Raw genomic sequence first — 21,542 nt, 5'->3', positions numbered from 1 at the left:
ATTGCAGATACAGTGTTAGATTTGCAACAAGAGAAGTTTGAGATGAAGAAAGTGTAGTCACTCCTCGTTTTACCCCAGAAACACAGTTGCCTCTTTCTGCCTTTGCATAAAGTTTGGCTGTGAAGGAAATTCCATTTATTTGCATGGCATCTGCTCAGGCAACTACATAACCTCAGATTTGCTTTTCAGAGTGATGAATCCTGTTGCATTATGGAGTATGGCCTTTAGAAAGGAAGGAGAAGCTGCCAGATGAGCACTTAAGGCTCTGTTGCAGGAATGTTAGGCAAAAGTTGTAATAGACTAGTGAAAGTAAAGAGAAACTGAAATGAATAAATCAGGAAATATGAAGAAAATATATAACATGAAGAAAATAGATAATGGCAAGAGTGAGGGACGAATGAAAAATGACTCCCAGATTTGCTTGTGTCACTGAGTAGATGATTGAAAAATTGACTGGTAAAAAAAGTTTTAGAAGGAGACATGTGGATAGAGGGCAAAGCCGATGAGCATATAGATACTTAGATGCTTATGGAGATTTTAAGTGGCAATGGAAATGATAAGAAGCTCAGAAGAAGGGTTGAACTGCAGGTGAAGACTGAACAACCATCAGCCTGAAAGTGATGTGTATAAATTTCCTGAAGATTACTCAAAAAGTTATTAAGATGATCTAAGTAGTAGAATGCATAGGTTCAGAAAAGAAAAAAACCTAAAGTTCCAAGTCATATAAATGCATAGCCCAGAGATTATAAATCAGGCTATTCTTTAGACAGGTTCAAGTATTATGCTAAGAAATGTATTCAAAAAACTTGTTTGTAAGGAAAAAAAACTGTTAAAAAATGAATTTTGCCTTATGTAAATGTTTACATCATGTTTCATTGTTCATCCCTAAGAAATATCACAGTTAATAAAGAAGAGCAAATAAGTAACTAAATATAGATGGAAATAATATACATGTAATCGTTATTAACTGTTTCCACAGACACATGTTTATTTCTCTACAGTCATAACTTCATAAAAACAGCATAAAGAGTTCTCTTTAATATTAAAGGATCAATGGGTCTTGTTACTAACAATATCTTTAGTTATATTTTAGTTGAAATTAAGTTAATGAAACTCTAGAATGACCAATTCTACAAGATACTTAAACAATTTTCTCATTAGGAGAATTTTCACTTCAGTTTGAATACTGATTTACATTTACATATAAATTTTCCTTGTTTAGATTTTTCTATTGAAAGAGATCTGTTTCACAGCAAGATAAGGCATTGGCAGTTGAGCTTAACAACAATTTCATATAGCAGTAGTTGTAGAATTGAGCTGAGTATCAAGAACACGACTTCTTGTTCCCTTAGGAATAGTATTTTATTTCAATGTGAATTTCACATTGGAAAAAAATGAAATAAAGATTATGTTGCACTTGGAAATCTGCACATAAAACACCAAAAGTATTCACAGAGGAATGTGTGTATGATACACTCACACACACATGCACATAATTCTAAAATTTTGGCAGTAAAAAATCTCCATCCATAGAAAAAAAATACATTTGCTTTATTGATATTTATTAAACACCACTTATCCTTTCTAACTTCTTTGTAAAAAAATTTTTGCATTGAATCCATCAAAGGCAAGCCTACAAAGTCCATTCCAGGCTAACAAATGTCTTAGTTACATGGTAATCATTCAGAAGCTTAATTGAAAAATAGGAAATTGGTGAGTCTGAGAGAAGGCTGGAACGGTGATACTCTTTAAGCTATAAAAATCCATTTGGTGATAACATAGTTAAATCTTGGCCTCTTCTCTTGGTTTTTAATTTCCACTATCCTTGGGAATGAGGATGATCTGTCTTGAATATCTTATTTTAGTTTTGTTTTTCAACTTTTATTTTAGGTTATTACATTATGCTGGGATTTGGTGTACAAATGATTTCATCACTCAGGTAGTGAGCATAGTACCCAATAGGTAGTGTCTATTTTTCCCATCTTTGTGTCCACGTGGACACAATGTTTAGCTCCCACTTATAACTAAGAACAGGAGGCATTTAGTTTTCTGTCCCTGAATTAATTTGCTTAGGATAATGACCTCCAGCTGCATCCATGTTGCTGCAAAGGACATGATTTGGTTTTGGTTTTATAGCTGTGGAGTTTTCCATGGTATATATGAAGCACATTATGTTTACCCAGTTGATGGGCATCTTGGTTGAGTACACATCTTCACTATTGTGAATAGTACTACGGTGAACATATGGGTGCATATATCTTTTTGGTAGAACAATGTATATTCCTTTCGGTAAATATCCAGTCATGGGACTGCTGGGTCAAATGGTAGTTCTGTTTTAAGTTCTTTGAGAAATCTACAAACTGCATGGCACAGAGGCTGAACTAATTTACATTGCCACCATGTATAAGTGTTCCCTTTTCTCTGCCACTTTGCCAACATCTGTTACTTTTTGACTTTTTAATAATAGCCATTCTGACCAGTGTGAGACGGCATCTCATAGTGGTTTGATTTGCATTTCTCTAGTGATTAGTGATGTTGAGAATTTTTTATGTGCTTGTTGGCTGCATGTCTTCTTTTGAGAAGTCTCTGCTCATGTCCTTTGCCAAATTTGTAACGGCATTGTTTTTTTCTTGTTGAATTATTTAAGTTCCTTATAGATTCTGGGCATTAGACCTCTGTCAGATGCAGTTTGTGAGTTTTTCTAATTTTAAATTGTCTTGTGATACTAACAAGAATTTTTATTTGATTAACTGGAGACAGATCCTTCAGAAAGAATATGGATCTCTGTATGTTACCTTGCAAAACAGAAGTTGTATTCTATAGGAATTATTTTAATTATTCACATTATTAAGATAAAATATGGCTCTTCTATGACTCATAATTGATACATGAAAGCTATGGATCCTGCAAATATTACAACTTAAGTATAAGGAATATGCAGGGACTGTTGTCTCTAAGGACAAACAAATCTAGGTAACCTTTGTGGTACTAGATTTGTAAAATGGTTTGACATAACTTTAAAATAATGATGTTTCTTTTTATGTTATACCACTTAATTACATAGTAGTTATTTTAAAATACATTAAGCCATTATCATATAAACAATGGGGTTGTATTCAGCGTTACTGAACTGGATAGAGAAAGAAAGAAGCCAAATTAGACTCTCTAAAAACGGCTAAACAAAATGTGTTCAAATTTTAATTCTACAGCTTGCTAATTTTATGACTTACGTAAGACAAATTGCACACCTAAAAAATATGGTTAATAATATTTACCTCAAAGTTATTTTTAACAACTTTGAATGACATAAGGAAAATATTTCATAAACTTAAAAGTACTTATGTGTGTACTCATTACGTTTGTCATATTGCCTAATCAACATAAAAGCCAAGAAAGAGTAAAATTCAAGAAATTGAATATGCAAAGTGAAATACAATTTTCTCAGTTTTAGAGTATGAAAATGCACACAATGATAGAGTCCTGTCAAAATAAAAAATATTTTATATGCAATATGTATTAACTCAGCTTGTATTTACAATGCACACAACTGTTTTCAAACACAATATTCTTCCCAAACTTTGGAAGTAGTATCTTTATGTGCCTTAAATGATAGTACAAGGATATAAATTGTACTAGCCACTTGTTCATAGTAGGTAAAGAATGGCAATAAATTAATGTACAGATCTGCATAATTCTAATATTAGAGACAGTGAACTCAAAAGAGCTCTCCAAAAAGTTCTAATATACACAGGTTCTAGGGCTCTTTTATCCTGTTTTAGAGTATTGTCAAGGATAGCAGACGAATCAGCTTTATGTTCTAATAAAATGGTTTTTCAGTGAGTCTTAGAGAAGTCAGCCATTTCCTTCAAAAATAATGATAGAATGTCTAGAAGCACATAAACTCTTTCAATGTGCATCGAATAACAGAGAAATTGTTAAACATTTAACTGACCTAAGAAGCTATACGAATTACCCAAACAGCATGTGATCTTAATAAAGAGGTGGATATGGGTGTTACCGAGTGGCAAACAGCAATGAGTAAAAAGAAAATAAATGCAGTATAAAACGTGCAGAGTTCAGGACAATGATAATAGCCTCTGAAAAAGCATCAGAAAAAAAAGTGACAACAAAATATTCTAGCAACATGATTATAAAATACACAAATCATACAAGAAATCCAGAAAGTAAAAAACTAGTAATAACGCTAAATCCCAAAAGTCTATAAGATTTAAGATTATTGCATTTTAATAAACATTTATTTTTTTTATTTATTTATTTATTTATTTATTTATTTATTTATTTATTTATTTATTGAGATGGAGTTTTGCTCTTGTTGCCCAGGCTGGAGTGCAATGTCACGATCTCGGCTCACTGCAACCTTCACCACCTGGGTTCAAGCAATTCTTCTGCCTCAAACTCCCGAGTAGCTGGGATTACAGGCATGTGCCACCACACCAGCTAATTTTTGTATTTTTAGTAGAGACTAGGCTTCACCATGTTGGCCAGGCTAGTCTCGAGCTCCTGATCTCACATGATCCGCCCACCTCGGCCTCCCAAAGTTGTGGGATTACAGGCGTGAGCAACTGCTCCCAACCAGAAAAAACATTCTTAGAAGAATTTGCCATCTGGAAAGCAAAGTTCTAGTAAGTAACAAACTGAGCATTTAGTAAATAAAGAAAGTCAGTTATATCCCCTGTTATATGCACAAAATGATGACACGAGGAATCAATTAACATGGCAAAAAATACTCTGACTTCTATAGCAATTGAAGAGTTATAATTTCTCATGAAATGCTTATTATTTTTAAGTCATATTGTCTGATCAAAGTGGAAATCAATACGGTTGTCTTTACTTTGATAAGTAAAATCCATGTAATTGGCAATGTGAACAATATCCCATAGGCAAAATGAATACTATATTCTCAACTTTTAAAAAGAAGGCATACAAGGCTGCGCGTGTCTCTGTTGTGGACACGCGTGATTGACTCTTTAACTGTATCCTTAACCATCACATATGCATGCCAGGCTGGGCACAGCTCTGAGGGCGGCCCGGGACAGACGTATGATATAAGACTATTGGAATTAATACTAATTTGATATGTAAAATGTATTAGCTCAATTTACAGGATAAGAGGTATAAGAATTAGAGATAAAAATTAAACACAGATGGTTACCTGAAATTTGTTGATTTTATTATTTGTTAAGCGCTTAGTAGTTGAATTAATGTTAGTGATTGAATTAATAATTTGTCCCTATGGTTTATTATGTTTTTCTAAGTTAAATGTTTCCAAGCTTCAGATAAGAATCTTACAAAACAGGCCATCAACTATGCTAGGCCTTTATATTACTTTCTTTAATCAAAATGGCAAAGACTTTTATTTCAAATGATAAAAACTCACTGTTGGAAAAGTTTAGAGAAATAGGACTTGCAAAAGCGAATTGGTAAAGTGTGTCTAATGGGAAGTTTGGAAATAATTATCAAAATATACATTGTGCATAAAATTTGATCTAGAAATCTCATCTCTAAGAATTTACATTGATATAACTATATATGTACAAAATATGTGTACACTAGGATATCAATCACAGTATTACAATAGTGGATAAGGGGAAATAACCCTTAAGTTTAATAGAGGATTGATTAAATAAATCACCAAATAATTTGTAGGTGATAGCTATTATGTTCAAGAATCGTATTTATTGATATAGAAATATTAAAGCTTGATATTGAAGTCTCATACATTCATATTGTAAATACGATTAAATTCAATTAACTTACTCCTTTAAAATGTTACACAATTTAAAATTATTTCCCATAGATCAACTTTACAATTCCATGAGCATTTTTTTTCTTTTTAAATGACAAGAAGAGAATCAGGGAAGTTAGTATCACTCATAATGATGTAGGTTATAAGTTTTTTGATACAATAAATCACACATTTAATATTAAAAGATATTACACAGACTTTAGTGTCTGATATTGTCAGGTTTACCTGGAAATAAATCGACAACACCTCAGTGAATTCAGTGATACTGAGTATCTAAAATATATAGAACTGATCCCACTAGTATGAGCATAAAATTCAATTACCTATTCATTTTTTTTCCTTGGATATATGTTAGTTTCATTATGAGCAGAGTTATACTTCATTCCGTTGTTAATTTTGCTTCCCTAGGCTGTTTCTCTGAGATTAACTACCAAAGCTATATTTTTTTTCTATTTCTTATTCTGATTTGACTATTTCTGATTCTATTTTTGAAAAGAATAAAATATGGAAGTGTCTTTTAATTTCTCTGCTTATTATTAAGAGAAAAGGGGCATCTATGTAAATTGTGACTTACATAAGAAAAATAAAAACATATAATGACCTATTACTCTAACTTACAAGAATATCTGTAACAAAGGAATTAAAGTACTAAGGCAGTTTCACAGATTCTATGAAGAAGAGAGACGTTTCTCAAATGAGGTGTGTCATGCAATTAATATAAAACTGTAGTCAAATCTTTGTGCTATAATCTTACTGCCTCAGGCAATAGTACAGATGAGAAAAGAAGGTCAGCATAGGCAGGGAAAAGTTAAAAAAAAAAAAAAATCATGCTCCAGGCCCCAAAAACCTACACACACAGAACAGATATTCTTTGCCTTTTTCACATTATAAGTAGGAATAGGTATATAAGCTTATTGATTTAAACAGAAGTACTCTAATTCAGTGATAAATTTCATCTTGTATGCATGTTGATAGTAAGCTAAAATCATGTGGTGAAGGGCTTCCTAAAGGTTGAGGGAGGAAGAAAAATATAAATTTTTAAACATTTTATATTTCTATATCCAACATTGTTGTTAATATTATATATCAACTGGCATTGTTATTATATATGAGGTAATATGCTAGGCATTGAGAATAATTTAAAGCTGAATAAATATTTAACTTACCCTTATGCAATAAAAAGTCTAAAAGGAGAAACAAGACATGGTCACACATCAGAAGTACACAAGATAGAAAGTGATAAAGCATATAATAGGTGTTATGAAAGTTCAGAGGAGCAAGGCATCGTTTCCAGTTCTGTGGATCACAGATGGGAAATCATGCAAGCAAAGCTTTGAAATCCATGGGTAGAATTTAGACAACTAAAGATGGTGAAGTTAAGTCAATTTCAGAGGGAGTTTAAAATACTGACAGATATACAAAATGGTTCAGAATTCAAAAAGGGTGTGGGGGGGAGGGGAAGAATTTTCCTAAAGTAGAAGCTACTTTGACCCAATAAACTTTGAAATAAAATCTAGAAAATCAGGTTAAAACCAGATTTTGGCAGATGTTGAAAGTCATCTTAAAAGGTTTACACACAATTTGGTAAACGACGGAGGCATATAAGATCCTAGGGCAAAAAATAAAGAGATCTTATGTTTTTCATTAAGACTCTTTTAAGTTATGTAGGATGGATTGGAAGGAGAAGAATCTGGAGACAGTACAATTAGTTAAGAGATGCATTAATCACTAAGAAGTGAGGGCGTGGACAAGGAATGTTGCTGGAGTTGGAGAGTTACAGATAAATGTGAGAGATACCTGAATGAGACGTGACAAGCCATTATCTTCATGTGAAGTTATGTTAATGATAACTCTGAAGCCTTTAATTCAGTGACTACAAGTATAGTTAAGTCAAAACAAAAAAATAAGGATTGAATGATAGACAATGGAAAATGAATTAAGTTTTAGACACTTTGAGTTTGATGAGCTGAGGGGTAACCAAGTGTATCTGTGCAATAGTTGGGAATGTGGCACTGAGATGTATTTTGGTAATTAATTAGGTGATTATGATGTAGTAGATTGTATCAGTGTTTGTGTATGTGGTAGTAACTCAAACCTATGGTTGATGTATATGTTCTGGCTCTACTCAACTAGACTACTTTAAGAAAGACTATAATAGAACACATGAAGCCCTCAATAAATAATAGCTCTACATTCTTGTTAATGTCTGGCTGTATGTAGCCATGAAAATTTTGTGGAATTTATTTTCTCCCTTGTTTCTGGATCTAAAAGTTGTAAGTGATCTGAAAAAAAAAAAAAATTCTCTTTTAAATAAACATGACTGTGATAAACATACGTGTGCATGTGTCTTTATAGCAGCATAATTTATAATCCTTTGGGTATATCCCCAGTAATGGGATGGCTGGGTCATATGGTACATCTAGTTCTAGATCCTTGAGGAATCGCCATACTGTTTTCCATAATGGTTGAACTAGTTTACAATCCCACCAACAGTGTAAAAGTGTTCCTATTTCTCCACATCCTCTCCAGCACCTGTTGTTTCCTGACTTTTTAATGATCGACATTCTAACTGGTGTGAGATGGTATCTCATTGTGGTTTTGATTTGCATTTCTCTGATGGCCAGTGATGATGAGCATTTTTTCATATGTCTGTTGGCTGTATGAATGTCTTCTTTTGAGAAATGTCTGTTCATATCCTTTGCCCACTTTTTGATGGGGTTGTTTGTTTTTTTCTTGTAAATTTGTTTGAGTTCTTTGTAGGTTCTGGATATTAGCCCTTTGTCAGATGAGTAGATTGCAAAAATTTTCTCCCATTCTGTAGGTTGCCTGTTCACTCTGATGGTAGTTTCTTTTGCTGTGCAGAAGCTCTTTAGTTTAATTAGATCCCATTTGTCAATTTTAGCTTTTGCTGCCGTTGCTTTTGGTGTTTTAGACATGAAGTCTTTGCCCATGCCTATGTCCTGAATGGTACTACCTAGGTTTTCCTCTAGGATTTTTATGGTATTAGGTCTAACATTTAAGTCTCTAATCCATCTTGAATTAATTTTCGTATAAGGAGTAAGGAAAGGATCCAGTTTCAGCTTTCTACTTATGGCTAGCCAATTTTCCCAGCACCATTTATTAAATAGGGAATCCTTTCCCCATTTCTTGTTTTTCTCAGGTTTGTCAAAGATCAGATTGCTGTAGATGTGTGGTATTATTTCTGAGGACTCTGTTCTGTTCCATTGGTCTATATCTCTGTTTTGGTACCAGTACCATGCTGTTTTGGTTACTGTAGCCTTGTAGTATAGTTTGAAGTCAGGTAGCGTGATGCCTCCAGCTTTGTTCTTTTGACTTAGGATTGTCTTGGAGATGCGGGCTCTTTTTTGGTTCCATATGAACTTTAAAGCAGTTTTTTCCAATTCTGTGAAGAAAGGCATTGGTAGCTTGATGGGGATGGCATTGAATCTATAAATTACCTTGGGCAGTATGGCCATTTTCACGATATTGATTCTTCCTATCCATGAGCATGGTATGTTCTTCCATTTGTTTGTGTCCTCTTTTATTTCACTGAGCAGTGGTTTGTAGTTCTCCTTGAAGAGGTCCTTTACATCCCTTGTAAGTTGGATTCCTAGGTATTTGATTCTCTTTGAAGCAATTGTGAATGGAAGTTCATTCATGATTTGGCTCTGTGTTTGTCTGTTATTGGTGTATAAGAATGCTTGTGATTTTTGCACATTAATTTTGTATCCTGAGACTTTGCTGAAGTTGCTTATCAGCTTAAGGAGATTTTGGGCTGAGACAATGGGGTTTTCTAAATATACAATCATGTCATCTGCAAACAGGGACAATTTGACTTCTTCTTTTCCTAACTGATTACCCCTGATTTCTTTCTCTTGCCTAATTGCCCTAGCCAGAACTTCCAACACTATGTTGAATAGGAGTGGTGAGAGAGGGCATCCCTGTCTTGTGCCAGTTTTCAAAGGGAATTTTTCCAGTTTTTGCCCATTCAGTATGATATTGGCTGTGGGTTTGTCATAAATAGCTCTTATTATTTTGAGGTACGTTCCATCAATACCGAATTTATTGAGCGTTTTTAGCATGAAGGGCTGTTGAATTTTGTCAAAAGCCTTTTCTGCATCTATTGAGATAATCATGTGGTTCTTGTCTTTGGTTCTGTTTATATGCTGGATTATGTTTATTGATTTGCGAATGTTGAACCAGCCTTGCATCCCAGGGATGAAGCCCACTTGATCATGGTGGATAAGCTTTTTGATGTATTCACAATAGCAAAGACTTGGAATCAACCCAAATGTCCATCAGTGACAGATTGGATTAAGAAAATGTGGCACATATACACCATGGAATACTATGCAGCCAAAAAAAAGGATAAGTTTGCGTCCTTTGTAGGGACATGGATGCAGCTGGAAACCATCATTCTTAGCAAACTATCACAAGAACAGAAAACCAAACACCGCATGTTCTCACTCATAGGTGGGAACTGAACAATGAGATCACTTGGACTCAGGAAGGGGAACATCACACACCGGGGCCTATCATGGGGAGGGGGGAGGGGGGAGGGATTGCATTGGGAGTTATACCTGATGTAAATGATGAGTTGATGGGTGCAGCAGACCAACATGGCACAAGTATACATATGTAACAAACCTGCACGTTATGCACATGTACCCTACAACTTAAAGTATAATAATAATAAATAAATTTTAAAAAATTAAAAAAATAAAAATAAACATGACTGTGGCTGGGTGTGGTGGCTCACGCCTGTAATCCCAGCACTTTGGGAGGCCCAGGCGAGCAGATCATGAGGTCAGAAGATTGAGACCAACCTGGCCAACATGGTGAAATCCCATCTCTATTAAAATACAAAAAATTAGCCGGGCGTGGTGGCACATGCCTGTAGTCCCGGCTACTCGGGAGGCTGAGGCAGGGAAATCGATTGAACCCGGGAGGCAGAGGTTGCAGTAAGCCCAGATCGTGCCACTGTACTCCAGCCTGGTGACAGAACAAGACTCCATCTCTAAATAAATAAATCAATCAATAAATCAATCAATCAATCAATAAGACTGTGTGTAATTTAAACTGACTTTAAAACATATTATTCAAAAACTTTGACATACTTAAAAACCTAATGAGTGGCACAATGAGAGTAACTTAAAAATTAAGGTACAGGTATTTGATAAAATACTAGAAGAGTATGAAAATCATGAGTTAGAAAAATAACATTTTGAAATATTTACTACTTTAAATATTTTTTCAAAATTTAGATACAGGGGTCTCTACTTTTGTTAGAAGATTGAAAATGTATTTATCTCTTTTCCCTTGAGACCATTTAAAAGTAATGTTAAACAAATGAACATTGCATATATCCACAATAATTAAGATATTTAGAGAACGGTCTTAAATAGAAATCCTTTTCAATTTTGGGGAAATTATTTGATGCAAAAAAACTACAACGGGGAAAATGAAGTAGAATCTTAGACAGACTGAGGGTTTACCATGGTAAAAATTACTAATAAAGAAGTAAAATTCAGGATGTTCATGATCTAACTGATAAGCATAAAGTACAGAAAAATAGAATTGAAAGGAGAAAATTATTTCTTAAAATAATGAAAGAGAAATTCCCAGATCTGAAGAACATAAAGCTCCATATTTAAAAGATAAATCAACCTAGTGAATGAAAAAAGAACCATGTAAAGGAACAGAATCAAAATATCTCATAACACCAGTAATACAAATGCAAAGAAATGAGAATTATATGGGATCAGTAATCAGTAAGATTGGATAGAAAAATGCAATGAAGCAATACCATCAAAATTATAAAGGGAAATGTTTTTCAGCCTAAAATTTAATCCCTGCCAAACTGTCAATTGAATACCAATAGGCAAAAACAAACAAACAAACAAACAAACCTTGTTCTAAACTTCACACCTTATATTTAAAAAAATAGTTTTAAATGAATCATAGATTTAAATGTAACTCTAAAATGGTTAGAGTGTAACAGGAGAAAGTATTTGGTATCTAGGACCTGGGGAAGAGTCATTAGACATGACATCAAAAGCACAATTAATAAAAGAAACAACAATAAATTGAATTTTACCAAAATTAAAAACCTTTGTTCTACGAAAAAGCCTGCTAAGAGAATGAAAAGGCAAACCACATACTAGGAAGTAATATTTGCAAGCTGCGTATCTAATAAAGTGATCATGCCTACTATACATAAATAATTCTCAAAACTCAATGGAGCCTGTGCCTCACGCCTGTAGTCCTAGCTACTCCGGAGGCTGAGGCAGGAAGATGGATTGAGCCCAGCAGTTCAAGGCTGCAGTCAGTGAGCTACAGTCATGCCACTGTATTCCAGCCTGGGTGACAGAGCAAGATACTCTCCTCCTACTCAAATGTCTCTAAAAAATAATTTTAAATAAAAAAAATAAAACCTCAACAGTTAAAAATAATAATAACAATTAGTAAAAAAGGTAAAATACAAGAGGCACTTCACTGAAGAGAACATATAGATGGCAAATGTCACATAAAAAGAGGGTCAACATCACGAGCTGTTAGGGAATTAAAATTAAGACCAAAATGAGTTATCACTGCCTATCTATTAGGACAGATAAAAATGTCTTTAATGATAAAACAAAAATTTCATTAGGATGCAGAAACAGTGCACCTGTCATACACTGCAGGTAGCATATAAAGTGATAGTCTCTCTGAAAATAGTTTGGCAGTCTCTTAAATACACACACACACACATGCACACAAACACACATACAAACACACACTTACCATAGGACCCATCAATTGTAATCCTCCACATTTAATCCAGATAAATAAAATGTATGTCTATACAAATACCTACACTAGTCATAGCAGCTCTGTGTGTCATAGATCAAAACCCCTAAACAAGCAAAGTGTCCTTAAGTAGTGAATGATTAAATTAACAGTGATACACACATACTATGAAATACTACTCAGCAATAAAAAGGCAAGGGCTATTCACATGGGAAATGATGCAGATTAATCACAAGAAGATTATGCTGATTGAAAAGAGCCCATCTCAAAAGGACATGTGTGGTATGATCGTATTTTTATAATATTCTCAAAATAACAAAAAAGAAAAAGAGATGAATGGTTTCCAGGGGTTAGGGATGATACAGAGAAGGTACTATAAGGACATAACGTGAGGGAGATCTTTGAGGTAATGGAATAGTTCTGTATGTTGACTTCATTGGTGGTTATGTAAATTTACACATGTGATAAAATGACAAAGGACAAACACATACACCCCAGTGTCAACTACTGGTTTGTTACTGTACTATAATTATATAAGATGCAAACCATGCCAACCACTGGGATAGACTGCGCAAAGGGTCTGAAACTTCTCTGTTCTGTCTTTACATCTTCCTGTGAATATATAATTATGCCAAAATTAAAAGCTGAAAAAAGTAAAACATGTTGTATGACTTAAAATTTAATTCAAAATTATTAATCCTTTGGAAAAAGTTTAACATATGGCTCTCTAAGGACATCATGATTATAAAAAGATGTATACATAGCATTGCCTTTGGGTCTGCATGCCTTTGCTAATCTAGGCTACATTTCTAGACAGTGAACTTTTCAATGTAAGTGTAGTAGAAAGTATATTTGGACTTAAAGATACCCGAGCTTCAATTCCATATCCAGCAGTTACTAATTTAAAAAGTGTATTTGTCATGTAACTATGAGTAAAAAATCTTAATGCTCACTTTAGGTTATCACCTTTAAAGAAGAGATAATAAATAGTTATATGCTATTACAGTCAAGATCAAATACAGTTTATGAAGTATTTTCCGTTAACAGTCTTCCATTTTTGTTTTAGAATTGAATTCTATTCTGTTCTATTCTAATCTATTCTATATTGGGATTCTATATTGAATTCTATTTCAGGAAGAATTAGATCTTTTCATAGGACAATGAGTACAGTATACTTTTAAAGTTATACCATCGAAGGTCACTGGACATTGCTTCTAATGCTAGCTTAAAAACTTGATAAAATTAAAAAGAGGCCTCTGAACTGTGTTGTAATATATGTGAGAAATTTGGGACAAAAAGAAAAAAAAAACACAGATGCTGAAGAGAGAAGAGCTATTGAAAATAAAGAATGAGTTGCAAAAGTTTAAACAGACAGTAGGAAATATGTGGTATTTATGAGTGTGTATATTTAGCTAAGAGAACAATCCCACAGAATAAACAGCATGAAGCATGTGAAATCATTTGTTAAATCTGCAAAAGAATGTGTTCCATCTCTCTTTTTCTCTTTCTCCACTTTCTTTCCCTTCCCCCAACAAGACTGCATTGACAAGTCTTTTAAAATAAACCATAATCCACTTGCCACTTATGTCATTACAAAGCTTGAAAGACTGCCTAATGAGTTTGCACAAATCCTCTTTTTAACATGTATTTCATATACTCTTCTAATTAAATATTTATCACCATATCTGGACCTACAAATAACAGTATTAAGGTATGATCCTGAATAAACCTGTTCATTGTACTATCCTCACAGAGCTTAGCTTCCCTTAAAAAAATCATTTCATAGGTCATCAGGATAAAGCTTGCTACTTTTGTTCTTTTGTTGCAGCAAAGGATGAACATAATTTGAATTTTTAAATTGTGAAAGAACATGGATTTTGGAATCAGTTAAACCTGTTTGAATCCTTTCTCCATCACTAAAACTAAGTAACTTTTGGGAAGAAGGAAATGATTATCCGAGCTTATTTTCTCACATATATAATGAGAATCTTGGAATTTTTAAAAGAATGAAATTAGATATTCTCTTTAAAGCTAGTATGCAGTGTGTTGCACATGATAGCAGCTTACTAATAGAGATCACTGTCAATAATTTTACTAAAGAACCTCTTCCTCATTTTTGGTTACTCATTTTTTTTAGTATGTTCCTTAGTTTTACATATTGTTTTTCTACCTACCCATTTCATTTATTCATTTTGCAAATATTCACCGGACATTCATATAGTGCTAGGCACCATGCCATACGCTGTGAGATGTACAAGACTGTATCTCTACCTTGGATAAGAAAAAAGACCAGAACACTGGATATTGCAGTAGAAAATATATAATCAGTAACATCACAATGCTACCAGCTGAAGGTTATTGATAGGTTGGTTCTTTGGAGAACACCAAAGGCTTCTAAGAAGGGATAATTTTTAAACTAAGCCTTGAGAAGTTAAAGAAGACAAAAACTGGGTAAAGAATTCCAAGTAGAAGAAATTTCAAGATCAGAAATAGTTATAAAACAGTGGAACTTTCAGGGAATACCAGGCAGTCAGTGTGTCTGAGAGGGAAAACAAAAACACAAACACCTGTGTTTTAGAAAAACAGTTTACATACTACCAGGCCAGCATTTTAGACTTCTAGGTAAGCAGCCAGAAATCAACAAAAATAAATTTTTTTAGTTGCTGTTGAACGAAGTATATTTGTTGTAATAGCATCCAGATTAACAACCTGTGTAATGTTCTCCGTGTAAAGCATATTGTCTAAAAATCAATTAATCGAAAATTAATACACGTATGACGTTTCCGAATTTCCTGTAACCAGTCTATAAGCCAAGCCTAAAGCACCACTAATTAGATGATTAAAAGGCTCAGACCAGGCACAGTGGCTCACACCTGTAATCCCAGCTCTTTGAGAGGCCAAGGCAGGTGGATCACCTGAGGTCAGGAGATCGAGACCAATCTGATCAACATGGTGAAACTCCGTCTCTACTAAATACAAAAAAAATTAGCCAGGCGTGGTGGCGGGCGCCTGTAGTCCCAGCTACTCAGGAGGCTGAGGCAGGAGAATGGCGTGAACCCAGGAGGCAGAGCTTACAGTGAGCTGAGATCGTGCCACTGCACTCCAGCCTGGGAGACAGAGCAAGACTCCGCCTCAAAAACAATAAATAAATAAAATACAAAAAATTAGCTGTGTATTGTGGCAGATGCCTGTAATCCCCGCTACTTGAGAGACTGAGGCCAGAGAATCGCTTGAACCCGGGAGGCAGAGGTTGCAGTGAGCTGAGATTGCGCTATTGCACTCCAGTCTGGGCAAGAGTGAAACCCCGTCTAAAAAATAAATAAAATAAAATAAAGTAAATAAAATAAAATAAAGTAAATAAAATAAAATAAAAGGCTCAAGTAGTCTAAGAATGATAAATTCAATGGAAGACGTGGTTACTGTCTGATTCCTGGCAATGCACATATTAGATGACTTCCTGCCTTCTTTATACTGTTTAAGAGAGAGTTATTTCAGCAATAATCTACATATTAAGAGAAACCCATTTAACCTGTCAAAAAAATGAATGGTTGAATATCCCTAAGTATTTGGATGTAGTAGATACATATAGCTTAAATTTGTGTTTCTTCCATTTTTTATTAGGCATCAGTGTCCCAAAATATTAAGACAATCTTAGTACCATCTCAAAAATTGTACATTTTTAAAATGCTAGAATTTATAAAGAATCGTTCCTCTCAGTATGTCAACATTCCACTACCCAGACGGTGGTATTACTTAATAGAATTGTACTACCTAGACTGTGGCATTCCATTGAGCTAATTTCTTATTAATGTTTTTGTTAAAAAAGTTAATAAAAATTTGGCTAAGGATGTACATACATTTCAGTTAAAATACTTTTTTAAATTATATTACTTAGCTTTATTAATATCTCCCATGACTGCTACTCTGCCTTGCATATTTTTGCATTGAATACTGAGGTCTTCACTAGACAGTAAAGACAGGAAAGGTTAGCTCAGAAGAATAGTTTAACAGATGCTATGTATACACAATGGCAACACAGAAATGTAAAACACAGGGGAAAGGGTCAATTAAATGATTATTTATCTTTGTGTTCTAAAAATATTCAGCTACAGTAAAGGAAAATTGCAACAGAGCAAATGATAACAAATATGATGATGACTATGAGATCACAATGTGAATTTAAACATTCTCTACCTCCCAAAAAGCTGACTTTTAAATTTATACAATACTTTTATATCTATCATGCTAGAATTTTAATTAATTCATTGAGGTATATGAATTCATTAAAGTGAAAAAATGTTATTCACTTTCAAAACATAACAAAAGACATTTTTACTTACATCAGAAATCTTGAACTTCTAAATATTTTATTTTACTAAGGCAGATATTTCTTTAACTATCAATGACAGTACATGTTCTAAGAAAACAAAGAAAATACATTTAGGACATACAGTCACGAAGAGTGACTAGCAAGTAATGCGACCAATTTATCAACAAGCATACTAAGAACTATACATCCAAATGAGCGTTATATTTCCAAGCAGCCACTTGGGGAGATCAGACACATTTCAGCGGTATTGTCATTGCTCAAAACATTTCTAACTTCTCCATTAGAATTGCTCTCAGAAATAACTGATGAACCATACACAACTCAGGCTCATTGCTTTATAAATTGAACCTCATATAGCAGTAACTTGAGGCAAAGCAGAATCAAGAAAATATAATTTTCTTTTCCCATTTGTTTATAAAAAGAAAATTAACTTTTAAATTATTTAGTCCTAAAATAAACCACTTATATAACCCTATTATACAATTCTAAGAAGACAATTGTAAAAAAAAAAAAATTAATCTTTCCTTTCCTATTATAATTTGAATAGAAACATAATATGGGCAAATAACAATCAGTGTGATTTTGTGGTGAACTGTCCTGCTCATCTAATCTCATTCTTGTTGATCTCCTTTGCTGTGACCTGTGCAAGAGACCATCTTAACAAATTTCACAGTATTTTATCACTCATCATTCTCCTTAACCTGTCTGTCATCTGACCTCTTGAGCATTCTTTCTTCTTCCCAAAAGGCTGTGAACAGTGTTTTTAAAGGAAATTCCATGCCACTCTGTACCCTTAGCTTTTCTCTGGCTTATTGCATTAAATCTTCATCCCTAGTTCATTTCCCTTTTCTATTCCTAAAATATAAGTGTTACTCTACATTCAGCAGTCACTAAAGTATTTAAATATTTATTGAATAAATGAACATTTAAGCCCTCAGTTCTCAGCTCCGTTTTTCTCTGTCATTTCACCTGTTAAACTAAATCTAACAGATTTAACTATCACTACCACTTAAATACCAAATTGCCCCCACTCAATCTTGCTCCAGCCCTTCTCCTTTCTAGTTATACAAGCCTAAGCAAGTTATTTCGCCTCTTTGAGTTTTAGTTTCCTCATATTTAAAATATGAATAAAAATATTGACTATCTCATTGAATAATAACCAAAGAGATAATGCTCAGAAAGTTTCTGACACATATGTCTGAAGCATTTTAACTATTATTGATTAAAATGCTCAATTATTTTAACTGCTATGGTGTTTTTTCCACAAATCTTTCATGACATTCTCACTTGGATGTCATACAATCAAATCAGCATTTTTTTTTTAATGAACATTGTTTAGCACTTGTATCAAGATAAAATATGATACTTTTGCTTAAATTATGCAAGTACCAGAATTAAATTCTTATTAATTTTTTTATCCTACCTTTAATGATGAAGTATAAATAGCAGTAGTTTCTTAGGTTAATAGAGGGGTTTCATGTAGATTTAAATGCTCTATATTGTCTTTGAATATGCCTATAAAATTACTATGACCTCTGACAGGAAAGTTAAGCAAACTGTGTCTAAACGTTCTACATATCTCTAAACTTTTTTTATGTATTGATTTTCCTAACCTTGTTTTTTTAATTGATTGCCATGATCATGAGTGGAATCACCATTCTTTCAAGTTACCAGATTTGAAATCTGTTCCTTTGACCCTCTTAACCCCATCTCCTCTGCTGAGACATAATACCACTGATGTTTACTGTTCCATCCATCTATCGCCACCCTTGTTCTCTCATGTTTGGAACAGTTTACCATACTTTTTAAAAATGTTCTTAAACTTTGTTTTGCAATTTCAAGGAGAAAAAAACTATGTTACTTTTTAAACTAGAAAGTTGACTGCAGAGTCCAGTTTCCAAAAATATTACAGCTCTAAAGTGGTTTACGAGTATAATTTGTGTCATGAACTTAACCCATAAACTGAAAATAAAAAGAAATACCTTCCATGATTCTGCTAATTCCCCTTTACCTTTTAAACTAGTTAATTTTGTAACTGACAAATAAAATTTATATATTTATATATGTTTATATATATCATATATATTATGGAGTTAAACATAATCTTTAACTTTCCCATCTGCCTCTCAGTCTTCCAATTATTCCACACATACTCTCATCATGTTAATTATCCAGAATGACCAATTTTATACTGTCTGATTAAAGTTTTGAATTCCTACAGCACCTATCTATGATTTCTTGTACAAGTATTTTAAAATATTGCAGAATAAATCTCATATCTTTCCACAGAAATTCCCATTGATTGCACGACAGTATTGTCCATAAGATCTCCCATATTATTATCTTAACCATGGTTCTGTGAATGTCAAATGAGGAGAAAAGAAACAAAATAAATAAGCATATATAAATAATCCTATGTAAGATGTATTGGCTTGCTATATTTTCTTTCAGTTTCACACAGTAACTTTGTGAGATAGGTATTATCAATACTATCAGTAGCAAAGAGACTGAGAAAGGTCAAGGTTATTGTCCAGGATGAAGAATCCATATTTGCATATGAGCTTGTTACTCTTGACTCAAAACTTATGCCTATTTTATTATTGACCTCCCTTCTTCTAAGGAGGGTTTTGAAGAGGAGAGTTCCCTAGATGTATTCATTTTCTATTGCTGTTGTAAAAAACTGCCACCAACTTAGTTGCTTAAACAATATACATTTATTATCTCAGAGTCCAGGGGACCTGTATTAGTCTGTTCTCATGCTGCTGATAAAGACATACCTGAGACTCGGTAATTTATAAAGAAAAAGAGGTTTCATGGACTCACAGTTCCACCTGCCTGGGGAGGCCTCACAATCACAGCTGCTGAAAGGCACATTTTACATGGCGGCAGACAAGGGAGAAAGAGCCAACCAAAAGGGTAAACCCCATATGAAATTATTAGATCTCATGAAACTTATTCACTACCACAAGAACAGTACGGGGGAAACCGCCCCCATGATTCAGTTAGCTCCCACCAGGTACCTCCCACAATACCTGAGAATTATGGGAGCTACAATTCAAGATGAGATTTGGGTGGGGACACAGCCAACCCATATCAGGACCAGAAGTCCAAAATCAGTCTCACTGGGTCAAAATCAAAGTATTAGCATGGCCAGCTGCTTCTGGAGGCTTTGAGGAGACTACCTCTTTCCCCGCCTTTTTCAGCTTCTAGAGGCCACCTACATTCCTTGACTCTTAACCCTTACTCACATCACTCCAACATCTTGTTTTCATCCTGAAATATCCTACTACTAGACATTAACCCTCCTTTCTCCCCTCTAAAAAGGTCCCTTATCATTACACCCAGTCCACCAGGATAATCTAGGATAATCAACTTCTCTTTTGTCACATAAAGTACTATATTCACATGTTCCAGGCATTAGGACACAGACATCTTTTCAGGGGAGGGTTGTATACTTAGCTTATCACACTGGGCATAAGTTCTGAGAATGGAGCCTAAACTCATTGGACTGAAAACTGATGGTATTTAGATGTCCCAACAGTATCTATATGGCATTCTTTTGTCAAGATACATTGAATGCTATAAAGCATCATTCCACCTAATAAGAAAGCTTATTTCCTCACCTGCTCATTGTATTATGATTTATTTTGATAAATAAAATCTAATTCTGAGTTGTTTTTTAAACAATGAAAAGAAGATTGAAAGGAATGGAAAGTGCACACTAAACAAGTAATAATTGTGGTTTGTGGAAGGATTTATGAGAAAAAGCATGCTTGCAATTGCACTAAACTCAAAATAGAAATTTAAATTTTTGTTTTAATATAAAGTAAGCCTATCCCTGGCTCCTATTTCTTAAAGACTGTGCATGTTTTTGTTTTACCAAGAGGGTCTTTAAATTTTGACAGTGTATTTTCCAAACTGTACTATTTTCAAGCATATATTATAAAATGAATACTTCATTATCCCCCCTGAGCAAAACAAAAAGTCAAAATATGTTTAATGATTCAGTTTTTGCTTATCATAAGAACATTACTTAATGGAGCTTGAATTAACAAAAGGGATTGAGCTAATTGATGATTTCCCTTCTTAATGATGCACCGACTTTTTAGGTCATTTCTTCTACTTCTCTCAGTTTCATTAGTCCAGGGCCACTCATACTAAACATTTCTATAGATCAACTAGGGTACTTCCATGCTAAGTCAAGGAGAAGAACATTTTCTACCTTCTTCTGACTCCTTTCTCCCACCTGAAAAACTGTCAATCTTTCAATAGTCTTTAATTGACATTGAGGGTCATAAACACATACCAGTTGAATTTTACCACCAAAGAACTGTATTACATTGAGATAAAAGCTTGACAAAGCATGAAGTTATAAAACTTTGACTATAATTAAAATTGCCAATATATGGTCTTTGTTTTGATAAATATATTAGCCTTATTACATTAAACATTGCATTGCATAAATATTGGCATAAAATGACATGACATCCATGGTTAAAAGAGAGAAATATATGTTATTAAGCCATAAAACCTGCATAAATTTCAAAGAAAACTGCAATGTCTTATATTAGAACATTTTAGTTCATGAATAAAATTGCTTAAACATATATAGTTGTTTAAGATAAGTATATTAAATGTAGAGCCTTCCTCAGATTT

At 33.7% G+C, this 21,542-nt stretch overlaps 1 protein-coding gene across 1 annotated transcript in view; it reads left to right on the top strand.

Annotated features, from left to right (window-relative positions):
- Positions 1-21,542, top strand: part of RGS21 (regulator of G protein signaling 21) — a 51,793-nt gene that overhangs the window by 6,087 nt on the left and 24,164 nt on the right. The gene's annotated exons all lie outside the window — the stretch shown is intronic.

The sequence above is a fragment of the Theropithecus gelada genome, chromosome 1, assembly GCF_003255815.1.
Source record: "Theropithecus gelada isolate Dixy chromosome 1, Tgel_1.0, whole genome shotgun sequence".
NCBI lineage: Eukaryota > Metazoa > Chordata > Mammalia > Primates > Cercopithecidae > Theropithecus > Theropithecus gelada.
Note: the sequence above shows the minus strand (reverse complement) of the source record. Positions and strands in the feature narration are given on the sequence as shown.